This window comes from Podarcis gaigeae (genome assembly GCF_964106915.1).
Source record: "Podarcis gaigeae genome assembly, chromosome: 9".
In the NCBI taxonomy this organism is placed as follows: Eukaryota; Metazoa; Chordata; class Lepidosauria; order Squamata; family Lacertidae; genus Podarcis; species Podarcis gaigeae.
The window spans coordinates 71,561,964-71,577,291 of record NC_139685.1 but is presented as its reverse complement, the minus strand read 5'-3'; positions in this window follow the sequence as shown (position 1 = coordinate 71,577,291).

Genomic DNA, 15,328 nt, shown 5'->3' with positions numbered 1-15,328 from the left:
ATTGATAAATTTTAGCTTCACAGAGCCGAAGAATGATGGGTGACTTGCGCCCACAAACTCTGGCACCACAAATCTATCTATCATCTATCTATCATCTATCATCTATCTATCTATCTATCTATCTATCTATCTATCTATCTATCATCTACAGTGGTACCTCGGGTTACATATACTTCAGGTTACATACGCTTCAGGTTACAGACTCTGCTAACCCAGAAATAGTACCTCGGGTTAAGAACTTTGCTTCAGGATGAGAACAGAAATCGTGCTGTGGCGGCGCGGTGGCAGCAGGAAGCCCCATTAGCTAAAGTGGTGCTTCAGGTTAAGAACGGAGCTCCGGAATGAATTAAGTACTTAACCTGAGGTACCACTGTATCTATCTCTATGCATCTATCTATCTTCTTCTTGTTGTTTAGTCGTGTCTGACTCTTCGTGACCCCATGGAGCAGAGCACGTCAGGCACTCCTGTCTTCCATTGCCTCCCGCAGTTGGGTCAAACTCATGCTAGTAGCTTCGAGAACACTGTCCAACCATCTTGCCCTCTGTTGTCCCCTTCTCCTTGTGCCCTCCATCTTTCCCAACATCAGGGTCTTTTCCAGGGAGTCTTCTCTTCTCATGAGGTGGCCAAAGTCTTGGAGCCTCAGCTTCAGGATCTGTCCTTCCAGTGAGCACTCAGGGCTGATTTCCTTCAGAATGGATCGGTTTGATCTTCTTGCAGTCCATGGGACTCTCAAGAGTCTCCTCCAGCACCATAATTCAAAAGCATCAATTCTTCAGTGATCAGCCTTGTTTATGGTCCAGTTCTCACTTCCATACATCACTACTGGGAAAACCAGAGCTTTAACTATACAGACCTTTGTCGGCAAGGTGATGTCTCTGCTTTTTAAGATATTAGGTTTGTCATCGCTTTTCTCCCAAGAAGCAGGAGTCTTTTAATTTTGTGGCTGCTGTCACCATCTGCAGTGATCATGGAGCCCGAGAAAGTAAAATCTCTCACTGCCTCTATTTCATCCCCTTCTATTTGCCAGGAGGTGATGGGACCAGTGGCAATAATCTTTGTTTTTTCAGTCTAACCTCTCAGCCTAACCTACCTCACAGGGTTGTTGTGAGGATAAAATAGGGAGGAGGAAAACCATGTATACCATCTTGAGCTCCTTGAAGGAAAGATGGGATCTAAATGTAAATAATAAATGTTATGAAGGAGAATGTGATAGCAAAAAATGTTCTTGAGAGGGACTGGCTACCCTTTAAATCAGTGTTTCTCAAACTAGGGTCCCCAGGTGTTGTTGGACTACAACTCCCATCATCCCTAGCTAGCAGGACCAGTGATCAGGAAGGATGGGAATTGTAGTCCAACAGCAGCTGGGGACCCAAGTTTGAGAAACACTGCCCTAACAATTCTTCATACCCTTAAACTACAGTTTCCAAGATTATTTGGGGGGAAGCAGAGGCACCTTGGAGGGAGATCATGTTACAATTTCAGGACCATGGATAGTGCCCTTGCCTTAGAGGTCAAGCATCAAACTTGTCTCAGCAAGTCCCTGCAGCAGCAGAACCAGTTAGGCGGTCATTGACTGTAGCCTCCCCCTCCATGTTATGTCTCCTAGCTAGAGATGGAGAAACCTGGAAGAAAAATAGGGAAAGAAGCTGTTTACCACCCCATATATCTTCACATCCCTATTCCTGGCTAGATAAAGGGCTGGTGCCACCTTCAGAAGTCATTGCCTCCTTTGAGGCAATGGGGTCTCCAGTTCTCTTGACCCCCTGAGAAGCCTGTGGACCAATCACCAAGGCATAAGCGACTCCCCAGGGGAAGACATGTGAGCTCCAACATCTACAGGCCCACTTGGAGCAGACCAGGAAGCAGAACTATCCCATCCTCTGAGCTACAGTTCCTGAAGAACTCTGCTTCCTATGAGTGCTGGTCTGCAGCCAGGGAATAAATAAGGAGATTTATATATTAATGCAGCTGGAATGCCCCCGCCCCACAAAAAACAACAACAACCCAAATAACACCCTGGAATTTAATTATGAGAAGGGTGCTCAGATTTCTCTAGAGCAGCTTTTCTCAACCTGTGGGTTCCCAGATGTTGTTGAGCTACAACTCCCATCACCCCTAGCTAGCAAGGCCAGGGCTCAGGGATGATGGGTGTTGTAGTCCAACAACATCTGGGGACCCACAGGTTGAGAACCGCTGCTCTAGAGCATCTGTTCCCTGGGTTTGTTTGTGGGGGTTTTGGCCAAGGGGGAGATGTCTATTAAACCAACTTTAAACCTATAGCATTGATAGGTCTTTAGAAATGTGTCTCACTATTTGCCACCATGCCTCAAAAGTCCACCAGGTGTCACTAGTATTCCATTGTGTAAAGGCCTGATTCAGTTTTGAGACTGTTCTCAAAGGGTAGGCACCCACTTGCATAAAGAAATGATTTCACTTTGCCCTTTGCAACATGGGGACTCGTGCTTAAAAGGCAGAGGGAAAGCAGAGGGCAGAACTGTCTCAGCCCAGTTTAAAAAGCAACAAAACAAGACATCCCACAGTGACTTTTCAGAAAGGCATAGTATCAGTTTGCCTCTCTCTTTTCTCCCAACTTTCAAGCAAAAGAGGACTACTTTCAAAGATGAATTGGGGGAAATATATATGGAGGATCAGTCTGTTGTTCGTGACAGCTGAATGGAGCCTCCTTGTTCAGCAGCAGTGTATTTTGGAATATCCAGAGGTGAAGACAAACCGGAGGGGAGAAATTCATATATTCTGCTTGTAGACATCCTAGCAAAGTTTGGCTACCAACAACTGGAAATAGGATGCATGATGGGTTAGCCAGAAGCATAGCGAGGAATCCTATTCGGAATAAGGGAATTTCCCTTTTAAAAATGGGAAACTTTGACAGCTATGGCCAGAAGAGCCCTGCCACAGCAGGCCAGAGGGTCATTTCACCTAATATTTTATTTCCAACAGTTGTCAGATCAATGATGATTTCAGTTATAAACTCCTGGTCTGCAAGGGGGCACACAAGCTTCTGGAAAATTAAATAAGCCCTGGTGGTTGTTCATTAGAATTAGAGATCTAATCCCCAGGACAACCCTGTAAGGTAGGTTGGACTGAGAGGCAGTAATTGGCTAAAGGCCACCAGTGAGCTTCATAGCTCAGTGGGGATTCGAACTCTGGTCTTCCCGGTCCTAGGCCGACACGCTAACCACTACGCTACATTGACTCTCTTGTTTTACCGATTGTCAGTGAGCAGCAGCAATGAATTTACGCCAAATTCATGTTTTATCTGTCTCTTCATTTCATCTTGCTGCTCTTTCAGACTTTAACCCACCCTTTCCAACATCTGCTCGCTGCTTTTCCACTTCATTGCAGTGAGCCTTTGATGCAGCCCAGGGTTTTAACCTGATCTTTGGAAGAATGGAGGAGAACCAACCTCGCTGATCTGCCTCTCGGGGACAGAGAGGACCAGTGGACATTGCCAGGTGTCCGCACAATCCCGCCTCGTTGGACTGGCTGTCTTTGCAAAGCCCTCTGTGTTTGTAGGAAGGTGCCCAGCTGGGAGAAGAATGGATCCCTTCTGCCTCTTGGGTTTGTTTACTTACTGAGCTGCTGGACCAGCGTTTAACTAAACTCAGTACATCATGCCAAGATTCAGTCAAATCATGAAGGCCCTGGCAGCACTGAGCAAAAGGCGAGCGCAGAAAAGGAAAGCATCCCAAAGAGACTGCGGAACATCTGCTTTGCATGCAGAAAACCCAAGGTTCAACCCTGGCCATCTCCAGATTAGGGCTGGAAGTGACTCCTGCAAGGCAAATGCTAGTCATTGAGAACACTACTGAGCTAAATGGAGCAGTGGTATAAGTCAGTTTTCTATGTTCCTATGTAGAGATTCAGACGGGAGTTTGCTTTCCTTCTCACAGAAGGGTAGAGTTGGGACTCCAACTCCCAGCAATGCAGGAATCATCTTTGGTTTCAGATAGTACATGGGTAAAGGTAAAGGGACCCCTAACCATTAGGTCCAGTCATGGCCAACTCTGGGGTTGCGGCGCTCATCTCGCTTTATTGGCCGAGGGAGCCAGCATACAGCTCATGTGGCCAGCATGACTAAGCCGCTTTTGGCAAACCAGAGCAGCGCACGGAAATGCCATTTACCTTCCCACCGAAGTGGTACCTATTTATCTACTTGCACTTTGACTTGCTTTTGAACTGCTAGGTTGGCAGGAGCAGGGACCAAGCAACGGGAGTTCACCCTGTTGCAGGGATTTGAACCACCAACCTTCTGATCGGCAAGCCCTAGGCTCAGTGGTTCAACCCACAGTGCCACTCAAGTCTAAAAAGCCAGGAGACACAAATTTGCATGGCCCTCTGGCAGCTAGGGTGGCTTATTTACCAGAAGCAAAGTATTTAGTGTTAATTCTGGAAGTGCAGAGTCGATTCTGACAAAACTAAGCCTCCTGATGTATATTTTGCTCTAGGAAGCACACACAGACTAGGACACTGTACACAATGCATTAATGAAACAATACATTTGACATTTAAAAATTACAATTGCAGCAATCCATGACAGAAAACATTAGGTTTTTTTAAAACTTTTTATCTTATCACTAAAAGCTTGTTCTAAATCAGCAAATTTCATTCACTCCCAAGAATTCTGGGAACTCAGGTTTACTCATCACAGACCTAGGATTCCCAGTGTCCTAAAGAAACTACAGCCACTCAGAGAGTCTGTTGAATATTGTGTGTTTGTGTGTGGTTTGTGTTTTCCGTCACCTGCATATCTGCTGTTTAGATCTGATGCAAGTCTCTCTCTCTCTCTCTCTCTCTCTCTCTCTCTCTCTCTCTCTCTCTCACACACACACACACACACACACACACACACACAAACTTCCACTCTCCTTTCCTTCTGCACGAACAGCACATTCTTGTGGGAAGCTTTACTGGAAATTATTCACCTATAAAGCACCCGCTTCACTGTTAACTTCCAGGAGAAACAGGGGAAAGAATGTTGTGTATCGCGGTGGTACAGTATTTCAGCCGAAAAGGGCATCTGGCCTCATCTCGCTCTCTTTGCTCCGAAAACAGTGATGCTGCCTAGGCAGAGAACGGGGTACTATGCTTTCGTTGACGTGGGCAACGGGTAGCAGGGGATTTCACAAGGAAATGGCATCGCACCACTGGAATATTTGCAGAGCAGGAGAGAGAAGGTCTCTCAGGAGGCACCTGTCACTACCTCATCCTTTAGCTGGCCATTCAAATCTCCAGCAGGTGTCCATGCTCTGAGCAGAGCCTTGGGAAGGAACCAGTTGACACATGCTGGTGCTTTCTTTAGAAAGGGTCAGCTATGTCTCCTTGGATAAACCAAGCAAATACTTGACTGCACAGTTTTGCTGATGACCCAGAGAAAAATGGGTTTAAAGCAAACAATTGGGTTTCTTTTTTGTAAAATCTCTCTGTGTGTTTTGTGAGTGAGGAGTTGAAGGATTTGATGCTCTTAGGCCTTTTGTTCTTGATTCGAAAGCCGAGTCTGAGGCTCTTGTTTATAAAAGCAGCTTCTGAGAAGGACTTTTTGATGAGGAGCCAGCGCTGCCGAAACACACATGAGGCCAGCATTGCACCAGAAGATTGCACCTGAAATGAGCCCTGGCAGAGCTGTTGCTGGGGATTAGATGTGAGCTACTAGGGATGCGGGTGGCGTTGTGGGTTAAACCACAGAGCCTAGGACTTGCCAATCGGAAGGTCGGCGGTTCGAATCCCCATGATGGGGTGAGCTCCCATTGCTCAGTCCCTGCTCCTGCCAACCTAGCAGTTCGAAAGCACATCAAAGTGCAAGTAGATAAATAGGTACCACTCCAGCAGGAAGGTAAACGGGTTTCCGTGCGCTGCTCTGGCTCGCCAGAAGCAGCTCAGTCCTGCTGGCCACATGACCCGGAAGCTGTACACCGGCTCCCTCGGCCAATAAAGCGAGATGAGCGGCGCAACCTCAGAGTTGGTCAAGACTGGACCTAATGGTCGGGGGTCCCTTTACCTTTACCTTACTAGCCTTTTGCTGGCCTCTTGGTCTGAGCAGTGGTGACCCTGGGGTCTCAGATTGCAGGGTGCCCTGTGCAACCCCAAAATTTGGCACCCCTGCCTCTCACACACCGTTCTAAATAATAATTGCTGCATCCCCTGTGGCACCTCTGAGTCTCTGCCCTCAGTGCGACTGAACTAGTTGCACTCCATTAAATCCACCTCTGCTCTGGAGAAGGGATGCTGAAGTTACCACTCCTTCTCCTTGCTCATTCCTTTGCTGGACTTTGCAGAGGTGGCAGGTGAACAGGCAGAGACCACAGGGAGCAGCACCTGCGGCAGAAGAAAGTCAACACCAGGCAGCTGTCAAAGCCCAGACTCCAGCAAGGACTCCACTGCCAGTACTGGGACAGGCCATAGCTCAGTGGTGTAGGGATCTGCCTTGCATGCAAGAGTTCCTGGGTTCAGTCCCTGGCATCTCCAAATTGGGCTGGGAACATCTCTTTGTGAAACCCTAGAGAACTGCTGCCCAGAGGTGCAGACAACCCTGAACTGGATGGAACCAATGGTCTGACTCAGTGTAAGGCAACTTCCTGTTAGAATTCCTGCTCCATGATTGCAGTCATGGGATTGTTGTCTATCACATGACGGTATATGTTTCGACTCCAAAGAGTGGGAAGTGACGGAGACAGGATGTTTGTGTTACTGTGTTCCGTGAAGTGGGACTATTGTCCTTTTTTTCTTTTTCTCTTTGCTGTCTGATGCTAGAGAGAGAGGGAGCCATGTTGCAGTGCTCCATGTGTGTTTATATGTAAATAAAGTAGATTAGTCAAAATGCTGAGTTGCTGAGGTCTGTTGCACATGATGTGCAAACTCTGCGGATCCCTAAGTGTGCCGATGTCAGTTGGCATCGGTCACTGTGGTGTTTGGGCAGAAGAAAGCTTTTGAAGCTCCCAAACGATCGACCAGGAGGAAGAGAACATGCCAGTTGGGCATGTGTCTCTGTCAAGGTCCTACTCGAGTGTAGGCCGAGCTCCTGACACTTCCTACGTTTCTCATACAGGGATGGGGAACTTGTGACTCTTCATCCCTGAACACTGGCTATGCTGGTTGGCTGGTGCTGATGGGAGTTAGATGGCTGTGTGTCATGGCTGCTTTAGTTGAGATTCCTGCATTGCAGGGACTTGGTCTGGATGACCCTTGTGGTCCCTTCCAGGTATACAGTTATAAGACTTGTGCCCAGACTTGTGCCCCAGGGAGGTCACTTTGGTGCTGGTAACACAGCGATTTGACCTCACCCCCAGAGGTGCACTCCATTGTCTCTTGACTGAATCACAAACAGGTAGTCAGCTAAACACTGAGAACCAGTTCCAGCTGTTCAATGAGTGTTGATGTGACAGTCGGCTGTCAGTTGCAAGCACTGCCTTTGGAATATATCTCATTGAGCTCTCAGTCTCATTCACAGCTTCGCTTTTGTTTTCCACCTATAATCAGCCTGAGCATATACATCTCTTAAAAAAATAAAATAAAAAATCAAGCAAAGTCTAAATGACTTCCACTTGGTGGAATTCAGGAGTGCAATTTCTGTTTTCCTCTCAAATTGTCTCCACATGTTTGTAGAATTTGACCTCATTAGTACGCTTGTAGTCTGTAACATTAGCATTAAATCATTCAAGGGCATGCAGCCCTCCCTCCCTCTGCCTTAGAAAGAGTGTTCGATTTAAAAGCTGAAAGTCAGTTGATCTATAGATGGGTTTCATTATTCCTAGGGGAGTGGGGCAAACAAACGCTAAATTGTTTCCGGGGATATTTAAAAGGTATGATCTCAGTTGCTCAGATTTATGATGGGAAACCCCTCCAGGATTTTACCACCGGTAAAATTGGTGGCAACTGCAGTGATGTCTTTAAAGTGAAATAAAAATAGGGGCATAGGATCAGAACCAGACCATTGGGTCCACCTAGTTCAGTTCTGTCTGCACTGACCGGCAGCTGCTTTCCAGGCAGGAAGTTTCTCCTGGCTCTACCTGGAGATGCCAGGGATTGAACCTGGGACCTTCTGCACGCAAAGCGGATGCTCTACCACTGAGCTATGGCTGTTCTCCAATGGGCTATGCCTACTGAACTAGGAAAGGGGACCTTTGGCTCTCCAGATGTTCTTGGGCTCCATCTCCCATTATCCCTGACCATTGGCCCTGCTGGCAGGAGCTGATGGGAGTTGGAGTCCCACATTGTCTGCAAGAGAGAGGGCATAAGTTCCCTATCCCTGCAATATAACAATAATAATAAAAGGTGGTGTCCAGTCACTGGTTTCTCCAAGCTGTCAGGCTTGTGAACCGCTGACAACAGTGTTACATTTGGAATGCTTATTGGCTCTCCATCTTGAGGCTAATAGCAACCAGCTTTCCTGCAGTATGTTATGTGCTCTGTTGGCATGATCCTGTCCTATTCTCCTTGCAGCTGCATCTTTTGCCCTTCAATATGGCTAGACATCACACAAGCAAGCAAAAACTTGTTGGCCTTAGATACAGTTCTTCACCAAAGGAGGGCGGGGGGTGATGAAGAAATGCACCTTGAGCTTTGTTCAAAGAAGCTGTGCAAAGATCCAGCAGAATAAAATAAGCAAGCTGTTCTTGCTTTCTTATTTTTTGCACCTTCAACTGGATTGGTAGCATAAGTCCTGGTGATCCCATCTCTTTCTCCCACCCATTTCTTTTTAATTTTCAAAAGAAACGTTATTAAATGAATGGTTTGTATACGATTACAATCAAGAAAGAAAAAAAAATCCCAGAACTTTTTGCCATAATATCGTAACTACAACAATTAATGAAATAAATAAAATAAGATTGTTATCTGTCTGTTGCTTTCCAAAAATGTTTAATAAGCCATAACTCGTCAAACCAATCATTGGAGGGGGTTAGACTAGATGTTTTTTGGCCCCTTCCAACTGTACTTCCAACCTTCTATGATCAAATGTAGCCAGACTCTGAAGAGAATAAGCAGCTGAGATTATTGGTCCCATATAAGGGCAAACAGTCTTCTCCCCATGCCCAATTTTTAATCTTGTTTAATTTATTTCTTTAATAAATCTGGTTAATGTTTTTGTAGCCCACCTTCCTCCTGAGCTGGAATTCAAGGTGACTTCCAACATTTAAAAACATCATTATGAAATACATAGTAATGCAAACGAAGCAGTTAAAATACACCAAAACACATTTAGAACCAGCAATTAAGACACAGTTTGTCCTGACAGCAGCCAAGTAAGAATGCAACATTTGCATCGTATTTTCCAAAAGCCTGTCTGAACGGGGAGTTCTTCAGCTTCCAGCAGAAGGATAACAAAGAAGGAGCCAGTCTAACTTCTCCTGGGAGCGAATTCCACAACATAGGAGCAGCCACAGGAAAGACTCTCTCATATCAGCACCAACCATGCCACTGATGTTGATGCGGCCGAGAGAAGGTCTTAGCAACTGGAGATCTTAGCAACTGGGAAGGTTTCTGTAGGGAGATATGATCTTTCAGGTAGCCTGGGCCCAAGTAATGAATTGTGGATTTTTCAGAGGAAAACACTATTTCCATCAGAGTGCTTGCTCACCTGCTTTCCCCAAGGCCACATGAAATTGGGTTGGCACTGCTTGCCTAATTAGGGTTGAACCTAATATTCTCTGTCCACCAGCACACAAGAGTCCTTGCACTAGTGGATGGTACAGTTTAAACGTCACACCACAAAGGAATCCAAGGCAATGGTTGTGCTAGTTCTGGCTGCACATCAGCTCTCGTTCTTGTGCAATCTACCATTGTGTGGCAAGGTCCAAACCATCCCGGGAAGTGGAATAAAGACACACGAAACAGCATTTTAGGTTAATGGGCGAAAAAGACCACAACTTTATTGGTTACAGAATGTGAGTGGTATTGGCTTAGGCTTTGGAAACCACACGACTATATCTGACTCCTGCCCGTCCGCAGGAAGTCTTGGAAGGGTTAACCAGCAGTAGGGGGAGCCCTGCTGATGCACATCAACTAGGAACTCCCCCAGGGTCACTGCTAGGGGTTGTGCCATGGTCCTAGCCCCCTGTCTGGGGCTTCGGACAGAGACCACGTCCCTCGGATTCCTTTGATGGAATACCCTTGAATTAGGAAGGGTAAGTGATGGCCATTACCTCCCCTCCCCTCCAACCAAATACTCCAATGCCTAACCGCCAAACCTTACAAAGTTGTGACGATTTGCTATGAGGTAGGCGAAAAACCAAATGGCCGGTGCCAATTTGCCAAGTGGAAAAAATTCCTACCAGGCCCCTTGGACAACCAAGGCAACCAACCGAGGTCCATAGCAAGGTCAAGTAATAAAGAGCCTAACCTAAGGGAGGGAGGGAGGGAGGAAAAAAAGGGGGGTGAGTCCTTGGCCACGGGCTGTTTAAATAGCCCATGCCATGCCCCCAGACCATCTGGATTGGACAGCCTAGGGATGATGTGGCTGAGGACCCCCTGATGGTGGAGGAGCTATCCCCCCCCCCTTGTGCGTGGGGAGGGCTTGCTCCTAGCCCACAGTGTCATTTCCCCGGGAACAGGAAGTGGCTTTTCCAGACTTCCCCGGGGAAGAAGGATTGATTGCTAAACCACTCAGGGAATTGCAGCTCTGCAAGGAGAATAGGGGGTCTCGGAAGAACTCTCGAGAACTTTAACAAACTACATTTCCCAGAATTCTTAGGGGCAAGCCATGTCTCTTTATAAATTGCATAATCCCGCTTTAAATGTGTGGTGCGGAAGGGGCCTCAGCAGGATGAAATGTCCTGCTTCAAGCAGCACTAGGAAATGGGGGGGACAGAAAGAAAGAATCATTTAAATGTCTTCTTTGCTACAATAATTTGCTTTGGCTAGCACAAAGGCTTTTAAGACCTGTTGGTTCATTCAGAGGTCAGGGAACATTTATTGAAGGAGTCCTTAATAACATCTTTTCAGCCTGGCCAAGTCAAGTTTATTCTATTTGCACAAACCCCACACCACTTTATATATTTGGCATATTCTTTATAGCCTAACCTTCATCACAACAGGTCCTGCCACGAAGGAGGAATGGAATACTAAATGTAACAATAGTTGAGTTAAAAAAAGAAAAGATCTTTCCATTGCGTTATTGCATGGACCTTCCTGACATGCAATTCAACAGTCTTCCTCACCAGGAAATTTGTCGGAGGTGGCTCTGGATTGCAATCACAGGAAGACCAGCTTCTAACAGAAGAGGAGGGGAAATATTCCAGAGTTTCCAGAAGCAGAGAGACAGGCAGACTCAGAAGCTGCACAGCTGAGACAGGAGCTACCCAACTATGAGATAGTAGCTAAGCAACCAGAAGGGAGGGAGCAGCTGGGCAAGACATCAATCAAGAGTGGGGGGAATCCCTCCCTCCCCCCAAACTCAGAGGACCGAGCATGTCAGAGAACAAAGGAAATGCAGGGGAGGGGCAACTTCCTGTTGGCGCTCTTGCTGAGGAAGTGTGGGGGGGGGAGTCAGAGTGAGCAACTGATATCCTTGCGGAGGGTTGCCTTTTTGCGCTTGCAAGATAATGCTGTAATAAAAGGACTATAAATCTACCAAATGCTTGTTACTTCTTATTGGTGACCTACCAGAAGGGAAAGGGGAACTCCCGTATTACTTGACAAAACGTGTCACACAAAGATAAGGGCAAATCCACAGTAAATTTGTTTGCTCTCTGATCCATTAGGGTTGACTGAAATCCAGACCTTCAGAGGGGCAGCTGTTAATGGTAATTTTGCAAATTACAATGATGGGCTCCCATTTGTCCATTGCAGACCCTCACAGGGGGAGTAGAGGTGTTTGGATGGACATACCGCAAACACATGGATGAAGAAGGGTGGAAGAATCAGGGGTTCATCACATGTGCATTATGGAGAGGAATAAGTGGTACTCCGTCATCCCCATCTGGGATTCAGGCAGTCCAGGCATTTCTGAGGAATGTTTATTAGTATTAGTATCATACCCTCCAACATTTCTTTGATAAAAATATGGGCATCCTACCCATAGCTGTCAACTTTTCCTTTTTCTTGCGAGGAATCCTATTCGGAATAAAGGAATTTCCCTTTAAAAAAGGGAAACGTTGACAGCTATGATCCTACCATACTCTCCAACATTTTTCTCTGCTGGAAATAGAGAAGTTCCAAGGAGAAGCAGGACATTCCAGGATCAAATCAGAAATAGCTATGGCTTCTCTAACTCTGGGACTGCCTCTGGAAAATAGGGACACTTGGAGGGTCTGTAGAGTTAGTATTACCCACCTTTCACCCTAAAGCTCCAGTGCTGTTTACAACAATTAAAACACAACATTGGCATTAAAGCAGAACATTACACAATATTAAGAACGGTTTAAGCACATCTGTCTTAGAGGCAGGAGAAAAAGATGAAATGAAAGAGATCTGAGGTGGAGGAAAGAGCTATTCTTAGGCTCAAAGCAGTGAGCTATTTTAGATACCGGATGTACAGAAAGCAATAAAAGAACTTGGCTCCTTGCTTACACACACACACACACACACACACACACACACACACTCTCTGTTTCCCAAATGGTATCACAAAATGTGTTAATCATTTCACTTTATCTTGAAAGAAGCTGCTTGCAGATCTTGCTGGATGGCCTAATTCTGTATTCTTTTTGATGTAGCCCGATAGCAAATATCTTGCATGTTATCTTCAATGCCTAGGGCCCCATTTCCCCAAAGTTGGATTGACATTTTCATTTTTGGAAAAGACAGAGAGGGTTGCCTTCTGCACAACCTACTGACATTGATAGGATTGAGGTTCCAGTCCTAACCATGTCTACTCAAAAGTAAAGCCTATTAAATTTAATGGGCCTCATTCCCAGGTAGTGGGATTTGGTTTGCAGCTTTAATCATGTCCATTAATTTCAGCATGATCATTTCAGCCCAGTATCATGGTTTCAGCCGAAGGCACGTCCTGAACATAAAGGAGCCATGCACTGTTGTTGGCATCTGTCTGTCTCAAGAGACAGTGGAGTACACCTCCAGGGGTGAAGTCAAATCACTGAGTTAGCAGGATCTAAGTGACCTCCCTGCACGGCATAGTCAGCATCTTAAAAAGCAGAGACATCACCTTGCCAACAAAAGTCTGTATAGTTAAAGCTATGGTTTCCCCAGTAGTGATGTATGGAAGTGAGAGCTAGACCATAAACAAGGCTGATCACTGAAGAATTGATGCTTTTGAATTATGGTGCTGGAGGAGACTCTTGAGAGTCCCATGGACTGCAAGAAGATCAAACCTATCAATTCTGAAGGAAATCAGCCCTGAGTGCTCACTGGAAGGACAGATCCTGAAGCTGAGGCTCCAATACTTTGGCCAACTGATGAGAAGAGAAGACTCCCTGGAAAAGACCCTGATGTTGAGAAAGATGGAGGGCACAAGGAGAAGGGACTGACAGGACGAGATGGCTGGACAGTGTTCTCGAAGCTACCAGCATGAGTTTGACCAAACTGCAGGAGGCAGTGGAAGACAGGAGTGCCTGGCGTGCTCTGGTCCATAGGGTCACGAAGAGTCGGACACGACTAAATAACTAAAAGCAACAACAAGTGACCTCCCCAGAATGTAAGCAGTGTGTATGGAGGTCCTGGGCTGCCCAGGCAACAAGACCCCCTCCTGGTGTTGCTGATGTGATCAAAGGAAAGCAGAGCAATATATTTGGCACCAGCTTACTGCAGGAGTTGCCAGAAGGAAGCATACAAGGCACCATTCAACTGTCTTAGGGACTCCACTCCAGATTTGTGTTTGGTTCACTCCTTAGCCTTTTCTTCCCCTGAGGATATTCCACAAGGCAGCAGAGGCTTAGGATCAGAGTTTCCCTTCTCCTAGATGGGCTACTTTTCCAGGCTGACTAAGTTCAGTTGAACCTAAATTCCGTTCTCCACATTTCCAAATCAGTTTGAGATTATTATTTTTAAGTTCTCATGAAAATTCATCATTGCTTAAGCGCAAATTCCTCCTCATGTACACATGCTCAATATATACATTTTTCCCCAAAGCAGTTTTCCCCAGTATAATGCATTTGAGTTAGTTATTTTCACTAACATATGCAATTTTATGCATGCTTTACCCTAGTATAAATATTTCTGTACACATCACTTGGCTGGAAAACTGAATTGCAAAATTCAGAGAAGTACAAATTTTAAATAATGGCTGCACTTTGGTGCACGCTTCTGAAAGCATAAATTAGGTCACTTCACTTTTCAGTGTGAACCTAACTGAATTTCTCCTCTATTCCTAATTGTAACTACCACCCCCTAGAAATTTTGAAATGAATGGCAGCATAGAATTTTTTTAAAAATAAACCCATTTGAAACACGCACTCTAAGAGCAATAAAATAAAATGCATTTAACATCACAATTAGTTTAGCCCTGTGAATTTGAGTTGCTGCGCTCCCTGCTATTAACTTCATAATATTTTTGAAGTGGTGTAAGTATTCAAAGGTTGCCCAGGTCACTTGGAACATCTTTAAGAGATTTCAGAGAAGGTGGGACAATTTTTAAGCTCTCTTACTGTAAGAACGGCTATGGGCCTTTGTAAATGCATCCAGGAACAACCCGTTTGAATGACTTCAGCTTCCTGCTTCTGTGTTGCAAAGACAAATGTAACTCATCACTATGGGAATAGAGTATTTGGAGTGAGACACATTAGAGTATCCAGCAGGGCTCAGAACTTGGCCCATTTGTCTGATGTGCTATCCAGGATGCTCTTCAGGTCAAAGAGAGGGGGAGGGGGAGGGGGAGGGGGAGAGGCAGAGGGAGAGAGAGAAAGAGAAAGAGAAAGAGAGAGAGAGAGAGAGAGAGAGAGAGAGAGAGAGATCCTCTCTATGTACAATATGCAAAGTAGATAGATTGATAGACTACATACTTGTGATGGTAGATCATTTTGTCTTCCTAGGCTCAACCATCACCAGCAATCTCTCCATCAACACTGAGCTGGACAAGCATATTAGCAAGGCAACTTCGACAATGGCTCCCTTCTCCAGAGGTTTTGGGAGCATGTGATGCTAATGCCGAAGAAGATGTAGGTTTTCCAAGCTTGCATGCTGCTTCATGGAAGTGACTTGCGGGAAACTTACACTTGCCAGGAACAACGCCTCAATGCCTTCCGTATGCACCGTGCCAGGAAGATTTGGGGCCTCACGTGGCAGGAATGAGTCTCAAAAGATGCGCTCTCCCAAGTCCACAATCCCAGCATGTTCACACTTCTCCCTGTCTATGCTGGTTTGGTCTTGTCCACAGAATGGAAGATGGCAGGATCCTCAATGTGACATGAAGGCTGTCAA